Source organism: Heptranchias perlo, unplaced genomic scaffold, assembly GCF_035084215.1.
Source record: "Heptranchias perlo isolate sHepPer1 unplaced genomic scaffold, sHepPer1.hap1 HAP1_SCAFFOLD_56, whole genome shotgun sequence".
NCBI lineage: Eukaryota > Metazoa > Chordata > Chondrichthyes > Hexanchiformes > Hexanchidae > Heptranchias > Heptranchias perlo.
The window spans coordinates 5,839,136-5,856,555 of NW_027139581.1; the positions used below are offsets into that span (position 1 = coordinate 5,839,136).

The 17,420-nt window shown below is 43.9% G+C and overlaps 3 non-coding genes across 3 annotated transcripts; all 3 read left to right on the plus strand.

Annotated features, from left to right (window-relative positions):
• Positions 1-9,459: 9,459 nt before the first annotated feature.
• Positions 9,460-9,542, plus strand: trnal-uaa (transfer RNA leucine (anticodon UAA)). The gene has a single exon. It is a non-coding gene; the product is annotated as a tRNA-Leu (tRNA).
• A 673-nt stretch (positions 9,543-10,215) lies between these two features.
• trnas-aga (transfer RNA serine (anticodon AGA)) lies at positions 10,216-10,297 on the plus strand. The gene has a single exon. It is a non-coding gene; the product is annotated as a tRNA-Ser (tRNA).
• A 3,868-nt stretch (positions 10,298-14,165) lies between these two features.
• trnal-uaa (transfer RNA leucine (anticodon UAA)) lies at positions 14,166-14,248 on the plus strand. Its single transcript has one exon. It is a non-coding gene; the product is annotated as a tRNA-Leu (tRNA).
• Positions 14,249-17,420: the final 3,172 nt, after the last annotated feature.

The window sequence follows — 17,420 nt, forward strand, 5'->3', positions numbered from 1 at the left end:
AGACATTCGGTATTTTAATTCATTCATTGACCCTCGTTATATCACAGAAGCCACATCAGGAATGCTGCAGCTTCTCAGTTCCTGCACAAACACGTGTATTTATGTCCTGACCCAGGCTAAATTCAGAGAGGAGCTGAAGAACGCGGTGAAATACCCACTCAATCTAATTGTTAAATTAGTGAAATCATAGAAAGAGCTGAAGGGTTTCAAGCAATAGAACTATTTCTAGCCATTTCATACTCCACCCGCTGCACTTCCCACCGGATGGAAAGTAGATTTTATATTAGCTGACATAATCTCAAATCTGATTCTGATATTACATCATATTGATAATCTGACCTATTGAGGCGTGATTCGCTCTGCAGACAACACATGAATTGTTGCTCAAACAGGCGGCACTAAAGAGCTCAGCTGGACTTCAACTAAATGGCCGCCCTGCAAAATGGGCAAACCTGTCAATGAAAGTAGGTGCTGTGGGCCTGATCGGAATAGCTGCACTCCATATAAATGGAGAGATAGAATGACAGAGATAGACAGACAGACAAACCAACAAACAGATAGATAGATAGATAGATAGATAGATAGATAGATAGATAGATAGATAGATAGATAGATGCATGGAGAGGAAGAGACAGGGTTACACATAGAGATAACCTTACAGATAGAGGCAGATAGAAAGGGGAAATGAGAGACAGTTAGAGCCATAAACAGAGAGAAAAGCAGATAATTGAGAATGAAATCGTGAAGAAAGTGAAAGAAAGGAAGACGAAGAGAAAAAGAAATTGAAAGTGATTGAAGAGCAGAAAGGGGCAGAGAGAAAAGGACAGTTAACAAGTTAGAGAAAGACGGAAAGAAACAGAGTAAGAGATTGAGATGGAGAAACAGCTCGAGACAATCAGAAAGAAAAAGAAATAAACAGAAAAGAGGGAGAGAAGGAGAAAGAATAAAGGGCAGAAACGGAGAGGGAACAGGAAGATAAATAGAAAAGACAAGAAAGATGGAAAAAACATGGAAGGAGAAAAATATAATCAGAAAGAAATACAGGGAGAAAAAGCACAAACAGGAAAGGAGCATGCATACATTAGAAAACAGAGACAGGAAATGATTAACACAGATTAAGGGAAAGAGAGGGAGTTTACCAGCGAGAGAAAGTTGAGAGAAACAGGTCGACAAATGGTGAAAGAAACTCAGAGGTGCAGAAGGAAAGTGGACAGAAAGTAAGAGGCACACAGGGAAAATTACAAAGAGAGATTGAAACAGGGCGATCGAGACAAAAGAAGTGAAGCAAAGAGAACTGGAGACACAGAAAGAATCAGTGCAGGAGAGAGACAGACAGCAAAAGAGACAAAGTGAGACAACAAAAGAAAGAGGCGGATATTTGCTGGTCTACAAATGGACAATGTAATTCATTAAAACGGAATTTGTACAGTGCCCTTTATATTAACACATCTCAAAACACTTTACACAATGAATTACTTCTGAACAGCGGAGACAGCTATGCAGACATATGTGTAAATGAATTCCTATACATGTATCTGAACAGAACAAATGGGTGTTTTTATGTTGATATCCAAACATCCAAATGTACTGTTATTTTTTCTTCATTTGTACAAAAGATAATGTTGGACTAATGTGCAAGAATTAATGATGCATTTACGGAGTCTGCCGACAACGAAATTAAAGTTGATTGTGAATTCATAAAAAAGAAAGAGATGGAGAAAGTGAAGAGAGAAATAAAGAAAAGGAGAGACAGAACAGAGAGCGTGAAAGGCAGAGCGAAAGAGAGAGAAAGAGTTGAAAAGGGTGTGAGAAGGCAAAAAAGACAGAGATAGACAGAGAGAGTGGGGAGAGAACGAGCGAGAGGGACAGCGAGGCAAATTGAAAGAAGAGATAAAGATGGAAGACAGAAACCGAGAGATATAACGAGAGAAGCAAAGGGTGACAGAGAAAAAATATAGAAATGGAAGAGTGAAACAGAGACAGAAATTAAAAGAGGGTGAAGTAACAAGACAGAAAAATGCCAGAAAGACGACTGAGAAAGATAAATATATTGACAGAGAGACAGAACCAGTGAAAGACAGACAGATGAAAAAAAAACAGCAAGGTAGAGACAGGAATGTGATTAACACACAGAGAGCACGAAATAATCATAAAACAACTCATTGTAATCAGCTTGGAGTGGGTGAGTGCAGAAGCAGAACAGCAGGAGATGAAGCAGGCCAGCCAGTTAATGTCTGTTCTGGGGGAACAGATTTTGGGTTTAATTTTGACAGTTGTAAAGATGATGCCTGGAGGCTGCACAATAAAGTCACTCAGTCTTGTGTAACTGACCCTGCCCTTTATTTACAGCAGGAGTTTTACCAGCTGCTCTGTACAGTGTGTAACTTTCCCAGTGACCTGCTGTATTCTGTATTAAATCAGCCTGTACTCTTACCCCTTCTGCTGTGTTAGTAAACTGGACAGAGTCCCACAGCACTGTAACAAAAAGCAAAATGCTCTAAATCTGAAAGAACAAATGTTATCGTTTCGGGCGTGGAGAATCTTCTTCGTCAAAATTCATCCAATCAGAAAAAATAGACGTGGGATATATACACTTTTCTATAAATTTAAAAAATCAATATTTATGTATGCAAAAAGCACAAAGCAAGAGAGGAATCATGGGTAGAGTGGTGTATCAGATTATCTCTGTCAAATGACCCCATGCAGAATGAGAAAGATAGAAAGTCTTGCGTGTCTATAGCGCCTTTCACATTGTCACGTTGTCTCAAAGCGCTTTACAATCGATGAAATACTTTTAACTGTACTCACTGTTGTAATGCAGGCAGCCAATTTGAGCACAGCAAGCTCCCATAAACAGCAATGAAGAAAATGATGAGATAATCTGTTTTAGGTATTGGTTGAGTGATAAATATTGGCAGGACATCGGGGAGAACTCCACTGCTCTTCTTCGAATAGTACCATGGGATCTTTTACATCCACCTGTGAGGTCCTCAGTTTAACGCCTCATCCTAAAGACGGCATCTCCAACAGTGCAGCGCTCCCTCAGTACTGCACTGGAGTATCAGCCTTGATTTTCTGCTCAAATCCCTGGAGTGTAAACTGTGCCCAGGCAAGGACCATTTTTTACCAATCAAAATATTAAATTTAAGCGTCCAGCAATCAGGCATCAGCTCATGTAACCTGAACTCCAGGTTACAACAATTCTCTCGAAATGATTGCTGATTTTATTTTCATCCGCCAACTGTACAGTCTCCATAAAATAAGGTAAACGGAATAAAATGAAAACAAGAAAGATTCTTCATGATAACATGAATCAATACCAGTGGTGGTAATGCAGGGAACGGCATCAAACAGGAAATTAGAGATGCATGTAACAAGGGTACTGTAGTTATCATTGGTGACTTTAATCTACATCTTGACTTGGCCAAACCAAATTAGTAATAATACTGTGGAGGATGAATTCCTGGAGTGAGTCTGAGATGGTTTTTTAGACCAGTACGTTGAGGAGACAACTCGGGAACAGGCTATCCTTAATTGGATATTATGCAATGAGAAGGGGTTAATTAATTATCTTGTTTGCGTGGTCCTTTTGGAAAGAATGGCCATAACATGATAGAATTCTTCATTAAGATGGAAAGTGAAATAGTCCAATCGAAACTAGGGTCGCAAATCTAAACAAAGGAAACTACGAAGAATGAGGAGTGAGTTGGCTGTGATAGATTGGTGATTACCATGATGGTGGATAGGCAATGGTTAACATTCAAGGAGTGAATGCATGAACTGCATCAATTATACATTCCTTTCTGGCGCAAAAACACAAAAGGAAAAGCGGCCCAACCATGGCTCACAAAATAAATTAAGCATAATTTTAGATCCAAAGTGGAGTCATGTAAAGTTGCCAGAAAATGGAGCAAGACTGAGGATTGGGATCAGTTTATAATTCAGCAAAAAAGATTAAAAGGGGAAAATAGAGCATGAGAGCAAACTTGCAAGGAACAAAAAAGCAGACTGTTAAAGCTTCTACAAGTATGTAAAAAGAAAAAGATTAGTGAAGACAAATGCAGGTGCCTTACAGTCAGAAACGGGAGAATTTATAATGGGGAACAAGGAAATGGCAGAGCAATTAAACAAATACTTTGGTTCTGTCTTCACGGAAGAGGACACAAACATCTTCCCAGTTCTGCTCGGGAACCAAGGGTCGAGTGAGAAGGAGGTGTGAAAGGAAATTAGTGTTTGGAAAAAAATAGTGCTGGAGAAATTATTGGGACTGAAAGCCGATAAATCCCCACGGCCTGATAATCTGCATCCCAGAGTATTAAAATAGTTATCTATGGAAATAGTGTATGCATTGGCTGTCATCTTCAAAAATTGCATAGATTTTGGAGAAATCCCTGCAGATTGGAGGGTGGCAAAGGTTATCACACTATTTAGAAAATTGGGGGCGGGGGGGAGAGAGAAAACAGGGAACGACAGACCGGTTAGCCTAACATCAGTAGTAGGGAAAATGCTCGAGTCTATTATAATGGATATGATAACAGGACACTTCGAAAGTATCAATGGGATTAGACAAAGTCAACATGGATTTATGAAAGGGAAATCTTGTTTGACAAACCTACTGGAGGTTTTTGAGGGTGTAACTGGTCGGATAGATAAGGGGGAAACCAATGGATGTGGTGTATTATGATTTTCAGAAGGCCTTTGAGAAACTCCCACATAAGAGGTTCGTGTGCAAACTTAAAGCACAAGGGATTGGGGGTAACATACTGGCATGGATTGAAAATTGGTTAACAGATAGGAAACAGAGAGTAGGAATAAATGGGTCTTTTTCGGGGTTGCAGGTGGTAACGAGTGGGGTACCGCGGGGATCCGTTCTTTGCCCTCCATATTTGGATGAGGCAACCAAATGTAATATTTCCAAGTTTGATGATGATACCAAACTAGGTGGGGTGGTGAGTTGTGAGGATGATGCAAAGAGGCTTCAAGGCGATTTAGACAAGTTGATGGAGTGGGCAAATACATGGCAGATGCAGTATAACGTGGATAAATGTGAAGTTATCCACTTCGGATGGAAAAACAGAAAGGCAGAGTATTATTTAATTAGTGATAGATTGGGAAACGTTGATATAAAAAAGGACCTGGGTGTCCTTGTACACCAATCACTGAAAGCAAGCATGCAGGTGCAGCAAGCAGTTAGGAAGGCGAATGGTATGTTGGCCTTCATTGTAAGTGGATTTGAGGACAGGAGATAAGATGTCTCACTGCAGTTTTCAGGGCCTTGGTGAGACCACACCTGTTTGTGTGCAGATTTGGCCTCCTTACCGAAGAAAGAATACACTTGGCATGGAGGGAGTGCAGCGAAGTTTCACCAGATTGAATCTTGGTACAGCAGCGTTGTCGTATGAGGAGATATTGCGTCGACTACGCCTGTATTCACCAGAGTTTAGAAGAATAAGAGGGGATCTCATTGAAACGTATAAAACTCTGACAGGGCGAGACAGGCTGGATGCAAGGAGGATGTTTACCCTGACTGGGGGGGGGGGGGGTCCAGAACGAGGGGTCACAGGCTAGGAAACGGAGCAGGACATCTCGGACTGAGATGACGAGAAATTTCTTCACTCACAGGGTGGTGAAGCAATGGAATTCTCTACCCAGAAGGCTGTGGAGGCCATGTCACTGAATATATTTAAGAAGGACATTGATAGATTTCTAGACACAGAAGGCATGAAGGGGTATGGGGAGAGAGCGGGAATATGCTTTTGAGATAAAGAATCAGCCATAATCATATTGAATGGGAGAGCAGGCTCGAAGGGCCGAATGGTCTACTTCTCCTCCTATTTTCTTTGTTTCCATGTTTCGATGGAAAAAGGAAGAGAGTAGCAAAAGTAAACGTTGGTCCCTTCCAGGCTGAGACAGGAGAAATTAAAATAGGTAATCAGAAAGTGGCAGAGACGTTAAACAAATATTTCTTTCTCTGTTTTCAGAGTGGAAGACACAAAAAGCACAACAGGAATAATGGGGAACCAGTGGGTAAATGAGAGGAAGGAACTTAACACAATTAATATCACTGGATAAAAAGTACTGGACAAACTAATGGAACTAAAAGCCGACAAATTCCCTGAACCCGATGGCCAACATCCGTGGGTTCTAAAAGAGGTGGCTGCAGAGATAGTAGATGCATCGGTTATGATCTTCCCAAATTCTCTAGATTCTGGAATGATCCCCGTGGATTGGAAGATAGCATATATTATCCCGCTATTCAAGAAGGGAGGGGGAGAGAAAACAAGGAACTGCACATCAATTAGCCTGACCTCTGCCGTTGGGAAAATGCTGGAATCCATTATTAAGGAAGTGGTAACAGGGCACTTAGAACATCATAATATGATTCGGCAGAGTCAACATGGTTTTATGAAAGGGGAATCGTGTTTGACAAATTTATTAGAGTTTTTTGAGGATGCAACTCGCAGGATCGATAACGGGGAACCAATGGATGTCCTATATTTGGATTTTCAAAAGACATTCGATAAGATGCCACATCAAAGGTTGTTGCACAATGTAAGCGTTCATGGAGTTGGGATAGTCCATCAGCACGGATAGAGGATTGGTTAACGGACAGAAAATAGAGTACGGATAAATGGGTCATTTTCAGGTTGGCAGGCTGTAAATATTGGGGTGCCGCAAGGATCTGTGCTTGGGCCTCAGCTGTTTACAATCTATATCAATGACTTAGTTGAACGGACCGAGTGTAATGTATCCAAGTTTGCCTATGATACAAAGCTAGTTGTGAAAGTAAGCTGTGAGGAGGACACAAAGAGTCTGCAAAGGGATATAGACAGGCTAAGTGAATGGGTAAGAAGGTGCCAGGTGGAGTATAATGTGGGGAATTGTGAGGTTTTACAATTCGGTATGAAGAATAGAAAAGCAGAATATTTTTATATGGTGAGAAATTAGTAAAATTTGGTGTTCAGGGAGAATTGGGTGTCCTCGCACAAGAAACACAAAAAGTGATTATGCAGGTGCAGCAAGCAATGAGGAAGGCAAATGGCATGTTGGCGTTTATTGCAAGGGGGTTGGAGTACAACAGTAAGGAAGTCTTACTACAGTTGTATAGGGCATTGGTGAGACCTCACCTGGAATATTGCGCAGAGTTTTGGTCTCCTTATCTAAGGAAGGATACACTTGCCTTTGAGGCGGTGTCTGAAGGTTCACTAGATTAATTCCTGGGGTGAGAGGTTTGTCCTATGAAGAGAGGTTGAATAGAATGGGACTATACTTTCTGGAGTTCAGAAGAATGTGAGGTGATTTCATTGGAACATATAAGATTCTGAGGGTACTTGACAGGGTACATGCCGAGTGGCTGATTTCTCTGGCTGGAGAGTCGAGAACTAGGGGGCATAGTCTCAGGGTAAGGGGTCGGCCATTCAAGACTGAGATGAGGAGGAATTTCTTCACGCAGAGGGTTGTGAATCTTAGGAATTCTCAACCCCAGAGGGCTGTGGATGCTGAGTCATTCAATATATTCAAGACTGAGATCGATAATTTTTTGGACTCTCGGGGAATCAAGGGATATGGGGATCGGGCGGGAAGTGGAGTTGAGGTCGAAGATCAGCCATGATCTTATTGAATGGCGGTGCAGGCTCGAGGGGCCGTATGGCCTACTCCTGCTCCTATTTTATGTTCTTATGTTCCTATAATGCTGGATGCGATATTTAAAAAAATTAAAGAAGTGATTTGATTCCCAAACAGAATTAAAACAATGGGATTCTTGTCATTCTCCAGTGATTTGAACCGGCCATTCCATATCCAGACCCAGTGCTACCATGAGGCTATCAATGTGTGTTCATGGATTTCCAAGTGTCTTATATTTAATTCGTGTTGGAGAGAATGTTCCTGTCACGTTTTCAACATTGAAATCTGTGTACTCAGAGAGAGAAAAATCCACGCGGAAGACCAGGATTCAATTCCCCGGCTGGGAGGTTACACTTTTGTTGTCTTTAACAGATTCACTTTCATTTCTCCTGTAATTTATCTGCAATATTGGATGCGGAAAATACACTGAAAGACAAACTCGGACCATCCCACTTTCCACAATTTAATTTCACTGATATTTCAGCGATTTTAAAAGCTGCTCTCTGCCTCACCCTTCACCTCGATGTCAGAACGAACAGTTCATCTGTTTTTTGGTGGTGTTGATTGAGGGAGGATTATCATCCAGGTTTCGAAGCATGCGCACAACAAGATCCCACAAACCGCAATGACAAAGTAACAGGTCCATCATGCCGATGGAAAACGAGTGGACCTGAGCAGTATGAAAGTGTAACAGGATTAAATTAAAGAGCTACCGGGAGTGGGGTTCACCCTGGTGTCACATAATTGGATCTAAGTCCTTAACCACTCGGTCTGGTGCTTAATGACACTTTATTTATCTTTCCACGGGCCACTGATGAAAGAAGTCTGAGCGACCACTTTTCCATCTCTTTGTTGGATCATGTCCAGAGTCAAATTATGTGAGGAACGCGGGAGAGAGTGAGGGAGAGAAAGAAAGAGACAGAAACCCATTCAGAAAAACGTAGAAAGTGTGAGGTGCGTGCGCACACACACACACACACGCACACGGAAATATACACATAGGGTGACTCAAACAGACAGAGAGAGTCAGATAATCGGTCATTTGGCACATTTTTGTTCTATTTCAATCGCAGATTCCGTGAAATCATGCAGATCAATTCCAATGAGCATGCAACTCGAGGTGTTAAAAGCCGTGCATTTTTAATTCACGAAAGAATGAGTAATTCCACAAGAAGTTTGCTGCATGTTGAAACGCAGATAATGGGATCTGCAGTCGGCAAGATCCGAACCTGCGCGGAGAGATCCCAATGGATTTCTAGTCCATCGTCTGAACCCCTCGGCGACACTCACTATTAAGTCAACTCAACGGTTAGAATGGCCGCGTGGTCAAGGCATTGGATTCAAAATCCATCTGATTCTGTAATTGGGATGTTTCGAATCCTATTTCTGTTACATTTTGATGCTGCTCATTGACACTCTTGTTCCATCTGCCTCATGCACCTGTCACTCTGTCATTGCTGTTTGTGGGAACTTGCTTTCCTCAAATTTCGAAACCTGGACGATAATCAACACCACCAAAAAGCAGATGAACTGGCCATCCTTTTCATTGCTGCATGTGAGATCTTTCTGGTAAACCTCCTCTGCGCCCTTTCCGATGCCTCACTCTCTCTGTCCCTCAACACTACACTAACGGGTGCCCGAATAACAGGCGAGGATACTCACCACGATACGAACGAGGAGCTGGTGTCGTCTGGTGATGAACATTCACCACAGGTGGCGTTGGACATTCTTCGAATTTCAGTGAATCTGTTGTCAGCATTTATTTGATGACAAAGAAAAGCGTAGTAGAAGTGACACTCAAGTATATTACACATAAAACTCAACTGTGGACGAACCAGGATGGCCGAGTGGTTAAGGCGTTGGACTTAAGATCCAATGGGTTTATACCCGCGTGGGTTCGAACCCCACTCTTGGTAGTTGTTATTACCGTCACTTTTTTTTTACTGCTCATTGACTCTCCTTCCATTTGCATCACAGAATCATGGAAAGGTGACAGCACGGAAGGAGGCCTTTCGGCATATCAAGTCCGTGCCGGCTCGATGCAAGACTAATCCAGCTCGTCCCACTCCCTCTCCATATCCCCGGAGCCCTGCATTTTTTTTCCTTTCAAGTCCTTCTCCCGTTCCGTTTTGAAAGCCATGATTGAATCTGCCTCCATCACTCCCTCGGGGTGCTGAATTAGCCCGGGTCTGCTCACAACTCCGCCTTTCATTTCTTGCTCATTATTGTGGTTCTGACATCGAGGTGACGCAGAGAGCAAGATTTAAAATCGCTGAAATATCAGTGAAATTATACTGTGGAAAGTGGGATTGTCCGAGTTAGTTTATTAGTGTTTTTTCACACATCCAATGTTGGAGATAAATTAAAACGAAGGTTTTGAAGGCAGTAGAAATTCATTGTTCCACGTGGATTTGAATCGAGGTTTAATTGTCTGATAGCTGGTGTTGTTCATCACGATACGAACGAGTGACTCGCCTGAGCACCCGATCCACCTGAGCGACGGCTGACACCTGTTCAAGTTCTGTGGCTCTGTGTTGCAGAGCGCTGGATTATTGCGATTTTAAGTGAGCAGCATCGCAATTTGAGCAAGTAGTCGTGGCCGAGTGGTTAAGGCGATGGACTAGAAATCCATTGGGGTCTCCCCGCGCAGGTTCGAATCCTGCCGACTACGGCTCAGATTTTTCTTTTCATCCCTTTCATCTCTGCGTTTCAACCAATCCGAGTGTGTGTAAAATGAAAATGCGAGAATCCATTATTGAGAAGTAGGAGCAGGACATTCGCGGACTCATAATACAATCTCGAATAGTCAACATGGTTTTATGAATGGGAAATCGTGTCTGACAATTTTATTCGAGTTTTTGAGGTGGTAACGAGCAGGGTGGATAAAGGGGAACCAATGGATGCAGTATATTTGGATTTCCAAAAGGCATTCGATAAGGTGCCACATAAAAGGTGGTATCCCTGCTGCTTGTTATTCTCCACGCTTGCACCCACCCGTGCCTTCTGCCGCTTCCTGCCACGCTGCAGCCACTGCTTCTGGCCTTTACCTCGCAGAGAATAACAGGCACAAGACAAGAGATCATGGATTGAGGATTGGCTAACTAACAGAAAACAAAGAGTCGGGATAAAAGGGGCATTTTCAAAATGGCGATCTGTAACTGGTGGGTGCCCCAGGGATCAGTGCTGGGGTCTCAACTATTACAATATATATCAATGACTTGGATGAAGGGACAGAGTGTATTGTGGCCAAATTTGCTGATGATACGAAAATAAGTGGAAAAACAAGTTGCGAGGGTGACACAAAGTATCTGCAAAGGGATATTGACAGGTTAAGCGAATGGGCAAAAATTTGTCAGATGGAATATAATGTTAGAAAATGTGAATTCACCCACTTTGGAAGGAAAAATATAAAAGCAAAATATTGTTTGAATGGAGAAATACTACAAAATGCTGCGGTACAGAGGGATCTGGGTGTCCTCGTACATGAAACGCAAAAAGTCAACATACAGGTGCAGCAGGTAATCCAGAAGGCAAACGGAATATTGGACTATTGAGAGAAAGACAGAGAAACGGACACTCACACAGAAAAGCTTAGAAAAAGTGAGACAGGCACACATTACACACAGAGGCATGGTCGTTCTTGGTGCCCGTCTGTTGCAGAGCGATGGATCGTGGCAATTTTAAGTGAGCAACATTGAGCTAAACTCAAGCAGTCGTGGCGGGGGTTGTTTCGGGCGATGGATAAAAAAATCACTGGGGTCTCCCCGGGCAGGTTCGAATTCCTGCCGACTATGTTTCAGAACTTTCTTTTCAGACCCCTCACATTTGCGTTTCAACCTGCATCTGTCTGTCAGTGTGTGTATCGGTGTGTGTGAGAGTCCGCATGTGTATCAGTGTCTGCTGTGTCAGTGTGTGTGTTGTGTCTGTGTGTGTGTGTCTCACTTCTCCAACGCATTCTCTCTGTCACTCTTTCCCCCGCTCCCCACATCTTTCGATTCTGGACTTTGACTAACAAAGAGATGGAAATGTGAAAGACAAGCCTTCTTTCAGCAGATTGTGTGCTGGCTGCCGAGAGTGCTGCCCACTGAGCGACTGCTGACACCTCGACCAGTTCTGCGGTTTGAAGCCCACTCCTGGGAGCTTTTTAATTTACACTTTCATACTGTTCAGTGACACTCTTTTTACATCTCCATTATGTACCTGGTACTTTCTCATTGATATTAATGGGATCTTGCTGTGCACAAATTTGGAAACCTGGACGGTAATCCTTCCTCCCTCAACGAACACCACAAAAAAGCAGATAATCTGGCCATCCATTTCATTGTTATATGTGGGATCTTTCTGGTAAACCTCCTCTGCGCCCTTATCAATGCCTCTCTCACTCTCCATCTCTCTTCCTGTGTCTCGCTCTCTGTATCTCTTTCTTTCTCTCTCTCTCTCTCTGCTTTGAGCTGCTGAATTAGCCCGGGTCTGCTCACAGCTCGATTCTGCGTATTCGTTACTCGAACATTATTGTGGTTCTGACATCGAGGTGAAGGGTGCCTCTGTCTGTGAGTGTGTGTACCTGTTTGTGTATCAGTGTCTGCGTGTACGTGGCTGTATATGTGTGTGTATAATGTGTCTCACTGCTTCTACGTTTTTCAGAGTGTCTCTCTGTCTTTTAAAGGCAGTAAAAGTTGAGCCTCCCCGGTGTCCCGCGAGACAGACTATACTAACGAGGAACGGCCCTGAGTCGGTCAAGGACACTCACCACAGATGGCGTTAGACACGCTTCAAATTTCAGTGAATCTTTTTTAACCATTTATTTGATGAGCTTTCATCTCTGGGTTTCAATCTACACGTGTGTGTCTGTCTGTCAGTGTGTGTACCTGTGTGTGTGAGTATCTATCAGTGTCTGCGTGTGTACATGGCTGTGTATGTGTGTGTCTAAAACGAAAATGCTGGAATCTATTATGAAGGAAAATATCGTTCCTCCCTCAACTAACACCACCAAAACGCAGATTAACTGACCATCCATTTCATTGTTGGATGTGGGATCTTTCTGGTAAACCTCCACGTGGAGATAAATTGCAAGAGAAATGAAAGTGAAGCTTTTAAAGGCAATAAAACTGTAACCTCCCTGTCGGGAAATTGAACCCTGGTTTCCACGGGCCACTGTTGAAAGAAAACTTACCTGTCACATTTCCATCTCTCTGTTCGTCAAGATCCAGAATAACGTGATGTGGGGAGCGCGGGAGAGAGTGACAGAGAGAGAAAGACAGAGAAACAGAGACTCACACAGAAAAGCTTATAAAAAGTGAGACAGACACATTTAGGCACATTACACACACAGGCATTATCGTTAAATCCCTCCCTCCTCCTCCCACTCCCTCTATGTTTCAAGTTGTCTCTCAGGATCAGTCTTTGCCTCTCTCCCCCTCTCTCTCTCTGTCTCTCTCTCTGTCTCTCTCTCTGTCTCGCTCTCTCTCTCTCTGTCTCTCTCTCTCTGTCTCTCTCTCTCTGTCTGTTTGTCTCTCCCCCTCCTTCTCTCTAATACCCGCAGATCTAAGAATCACAGGGTCAAAGGAGGAAACAGATCGGAACACATTTGTGCTCTGCAACGAACGGTCCCCAAGAATTCAGTCCCCAAACAGTCTCCGCTCAATAATATTCTGAAAGTGACAATCACCTGTTTCATTCTTTTTCTGTTCTATTTTTCTCTGTCGTTTTTGAAGAAGAAGCGAGGCAAAGAAGTAAAATTTGTAGTTGGCGTCTTAAAAATGCTTCCTCCTCATCGGGGAATTGAATCCCTGGCTGAGGGGGGATATCTCACCACGATGGAGAATATCCAATTGGAACTGGTTTTTCTGAAGCCTTTTGATCGCGCCACGTCCCCGTGTCTCGCCATCTCAGGGAGGAGGTCAAAATCACCGGAAAAACTTTGACCATTTAACGATTCTACCGGAGCCGTTTTCCTGGGAGTCGGTTTTGAAACAGGACACAGGCTCAATGTGTTCCAATCTGTTTCCTTCTTTGACCCTGTGATTCTCAAATCTGAGGGTATTGGACAGATGGAGGGAGAGAGACTGACACAGACTCAGACAGACCGAGAGAGTTTCTTTCTGTCCCAGTGTCTCTCTCTCTTTCTGAGTGTCTCTCTTTATCACTCTTTTCCTCGCACCCTACTTCACTTTATTCTGGATCTTAACCAACAGAGAGATGGAAATGTGAACAGTGAGTCTTCTTTCAACAGTGGCCCGTGGAAAGTTCAACAAACTGTTGTCAAATAGGTCATTTCATTAAAAATTGAAGCCGGCACGGACGGGGATCGCACGGACAGACAGTGAACACACTCACACATAGAGGTGTACGTGGCTGTGTGTGTGTGTGTGTGTGTGTCATGTGTCAGAGCGTGTGTGTCACTTCTTCAACGCTTTTCAGAGTTTCTCTCTGTCACACTTTCCCCGCTCCACACATCATTTCATCCTGGACTTTGACTGACAATGAAAATGAAGCAGTGAGACTCAAGCATATTACACACCAATCCAAACTGTGAAACGACCAGGATGGCCGAGTGGTGAAGGCGTTGGACATAAAATCCAATGGGTTTATACCCGCGTGGGCTCGAACCCCAGTTCTGGTAGTTGTCACATTTTGATACTGCTCATTTTCACTCTTCTGCCATTTGAATGAGAGAAACATGGAAAGGAAACAGCACGGAAGGAGGCAATTCGGCCATTCGGTCCGTGCCGGCTCCATGCAAGAACATTCCAGTCATTCCCACTCCCCCGCCGTCGCCCTGCAATCTTTTTCCTTTCAAGTACTTATCCAGTTCCCTTTTGAAAGCCATGATTGAATCTGCCGCCACCACCCCCTCGGGCAGTGCATTCCGGATCATAAGCACTCGCTGTGTTTAAAAGTTTTTCCTCATGTCACCTTTGGTTATTTTGCCAATCACCTTAAATCTCTGTCCTCAGATTCTTGACCCTTCGCCAATGGGAACACTTTCTCTCTATCGACTCTCTCTGGACCCTTCATGATTTTGATGACCTCCATCGAATCTCCTCTCAACCGTCTCTGTTCCAAGGAGAGCAATCCCAGCTCCCCCAGTCTATCCACATAACTAAAGTCCCTCATCCCTGGAATCATTCTAATAAATCTCTTCTGTACCCTCTCTAAGGCCTTCACATCTTTCCTAAATTCCGGTGCCAAAACTGGACTCAATACTCCAGTTGCAGTCGAACCAGTGTTTTATAAAGGTTCATCGTGACTTCCATAATTTTGTACTCTATGCCTCTATTTATAAAGCCCAGGATCCCGTATGCTTTTTTAACCACTTTCTCAACCTGCCCTTCCGCCTTCAATGATTTGTGTACATATACCCCCAGATCTCTCTGTTCCTGCAACCCCTTCAGACTTGTGCCCTCTAGTTGAAATAACCTCATCTCATTCTTCCGACCAAAATGTATGACTTCGCACTATTCTGCGTTAAATTTCACCTGCCATGTATCCGCCCATTCCACCAGCTTGTCCATATTCCCTTGAAGTCTATGACTGTCCTCCTCACTTTTTACGACTCTTACAAGTTTTGTGTTATCCGCAAATTTTGAAATTGTGCCCTGTACACCCAAGTCCAAGTCATTAGAAAATCAAGAAAAGCACTGGTCCCAGCACCGACTCCTGGGGAACATCACTGTACACCTCCCTCCACTCCGAAAAACAACCGTTCACCACTTCTCTGTTCGCTGTCCCTCAGTCAATTCTATATCCATATTGCTACTACCCCCTTTATTCCATGGGCCGCAATCTTGATCATAAGCCTACCATGCGGCACTTTATCAAAAGCCTTTTGAAATTCCATATGCACCACATCAACCACATTGTTATCGGAAGAGATATCTGTGCGGAGACTTCGTTTTAGCAAGGAGGCAATCGGCCGCCTCTGTGAGATGTTACAAGAGGACCTTCAGCCACCTTCTACTTCCTGCAGGGCCTCGTCAGTGGCATGTGGCTCATTTCAGTCCGGCCCCGGTGACATGTGCAACATTACCCAGAGCCCTGTGAGAGTCTGAATTCATCAGGTCACAGATACACCATCACCCAGAGCCCTGCGAGAGTCTGAATTCATCAGGTCCCGGATACACCATCACCCAGAGCTCTGTGAGAGTCTGAATTCATCACATCACAGAGACACCATCACCCAGAGCCTTGTGAGAGTCTGAATACATCAGGTCACAGATACACCATCACCCAGAGCCCTGTGAGAGTCTGAATTCATCAGGTCACGGATACACCATCACTCAGAGCCCTGCGAGAGTCTGAATTCATCAGGTCACAGATACACCATCACCCAGAGCCCTGCGAGAGTCTGAATTCATCAGGTCACGGATACATCATCACTCAGAGCCCTGCGAGAGTGAATTCATGAGATCACGGGCGCGATATTCCGCAGTGTTTCCGAATTCATCAAACTTGACAATTCCCCAGCATGGCATAGGGAGAGGTCTGTCGTGTTCCACAGGATCGCTGGATTCCCCAAAGGGTAAGGTCTACTCCGTTCCACACGTTCGCTGGATTCCCCAGAGTGCAGTGGGCTGTCGACAGATCCCATGTGGCATGGAAGGCACCGAATGAGGCACCTGTCATTAACATCAACAGGAAGAGGTTTAATTGGTTAAATGTGAGAATCCTTTGCGATGCCGACCTGTGGATCATGAGTGTAAATACAGATCACAAGGGAAGTGCCCATGATGCCTTCGTCCTTCGCCACTCAGACTTGCAATGATACCTTCACCGGAGAGCAGCAAGGATCTGGATGGATATCAGGTGACAAGGGCTACCCACAGGACCAATAGTACATCACTGGAGAGGTACAACCGTGCTCACGTGTGCTCACGCCAAGTAGTGGAGAGGAGAATCGGGGAGCTGAAATCACGCTTTCGATACTTGGACAGGTCGGGGGATCTTTGCCGTACTCACCTGTCAAGGTGTCCAGGGTTGTGGTTGTCTGATGCGCATTGCACAACTTTACCCTGCGGGAAGGACTGACCTTTGACCAGGAAGACGAGATGCCTCTGGGAATGGATGAGATGCACGATGACAATCCGGATGTTGCTGGGGCCATTGTTGGTCCCCCCACCCCCACCCCCGAGGAAGCCGTGGCTGCAGGAGACAGGGCAGCGAGAGAGCACCCAGTGGCTGATGCTTTTGACATCGATGAAAATGGGTAATTGCCTCCTCGCCCCCTCCCAGGAAAGCAGATAACAGGACAAGCGAGATTGAAAGTGAAACAGTGAGCTTTAATTGCAGCATCAAAAAATTAGTGCAAAACTTTACATTAACATTTTGAGGCAGTTAATTATTGTAAAACTTTATTGTGAACATTGAGGTGTGTAGTGAAAAACTTTAAATAAAAATTACGTTAACTCATTAATTTTCTTGTTTGAAAGCAATTGTGATGTTAACATGGTTTATATTCAGAAAATCTTCGAACAATTACAAATGATTTCTGATTAAGTTTGAAGGGCAGCAGCAGCAGCAACAAAAATTATCAGACAAACAATCAGGAGAGATTCATTGCATAACAAAATACCAATAAGCGAATAAAAACAAACAACCAAAACACCAACCGAACAAACAGCAATGAGATTTACAGACGCCCCCTTGCGGCATGCTCGAGGGTCGCTGTGACACTCTGAACAAGAGGAGGTGAACTCTGCACTCGAGGAGCATCCTATTTCCTCCTGGCCCCCATCCTTCCCTGTGATCGAGCCCCTCTTGAGCCAAGGGCACGAAATCTGTGCCTTACAAAATGG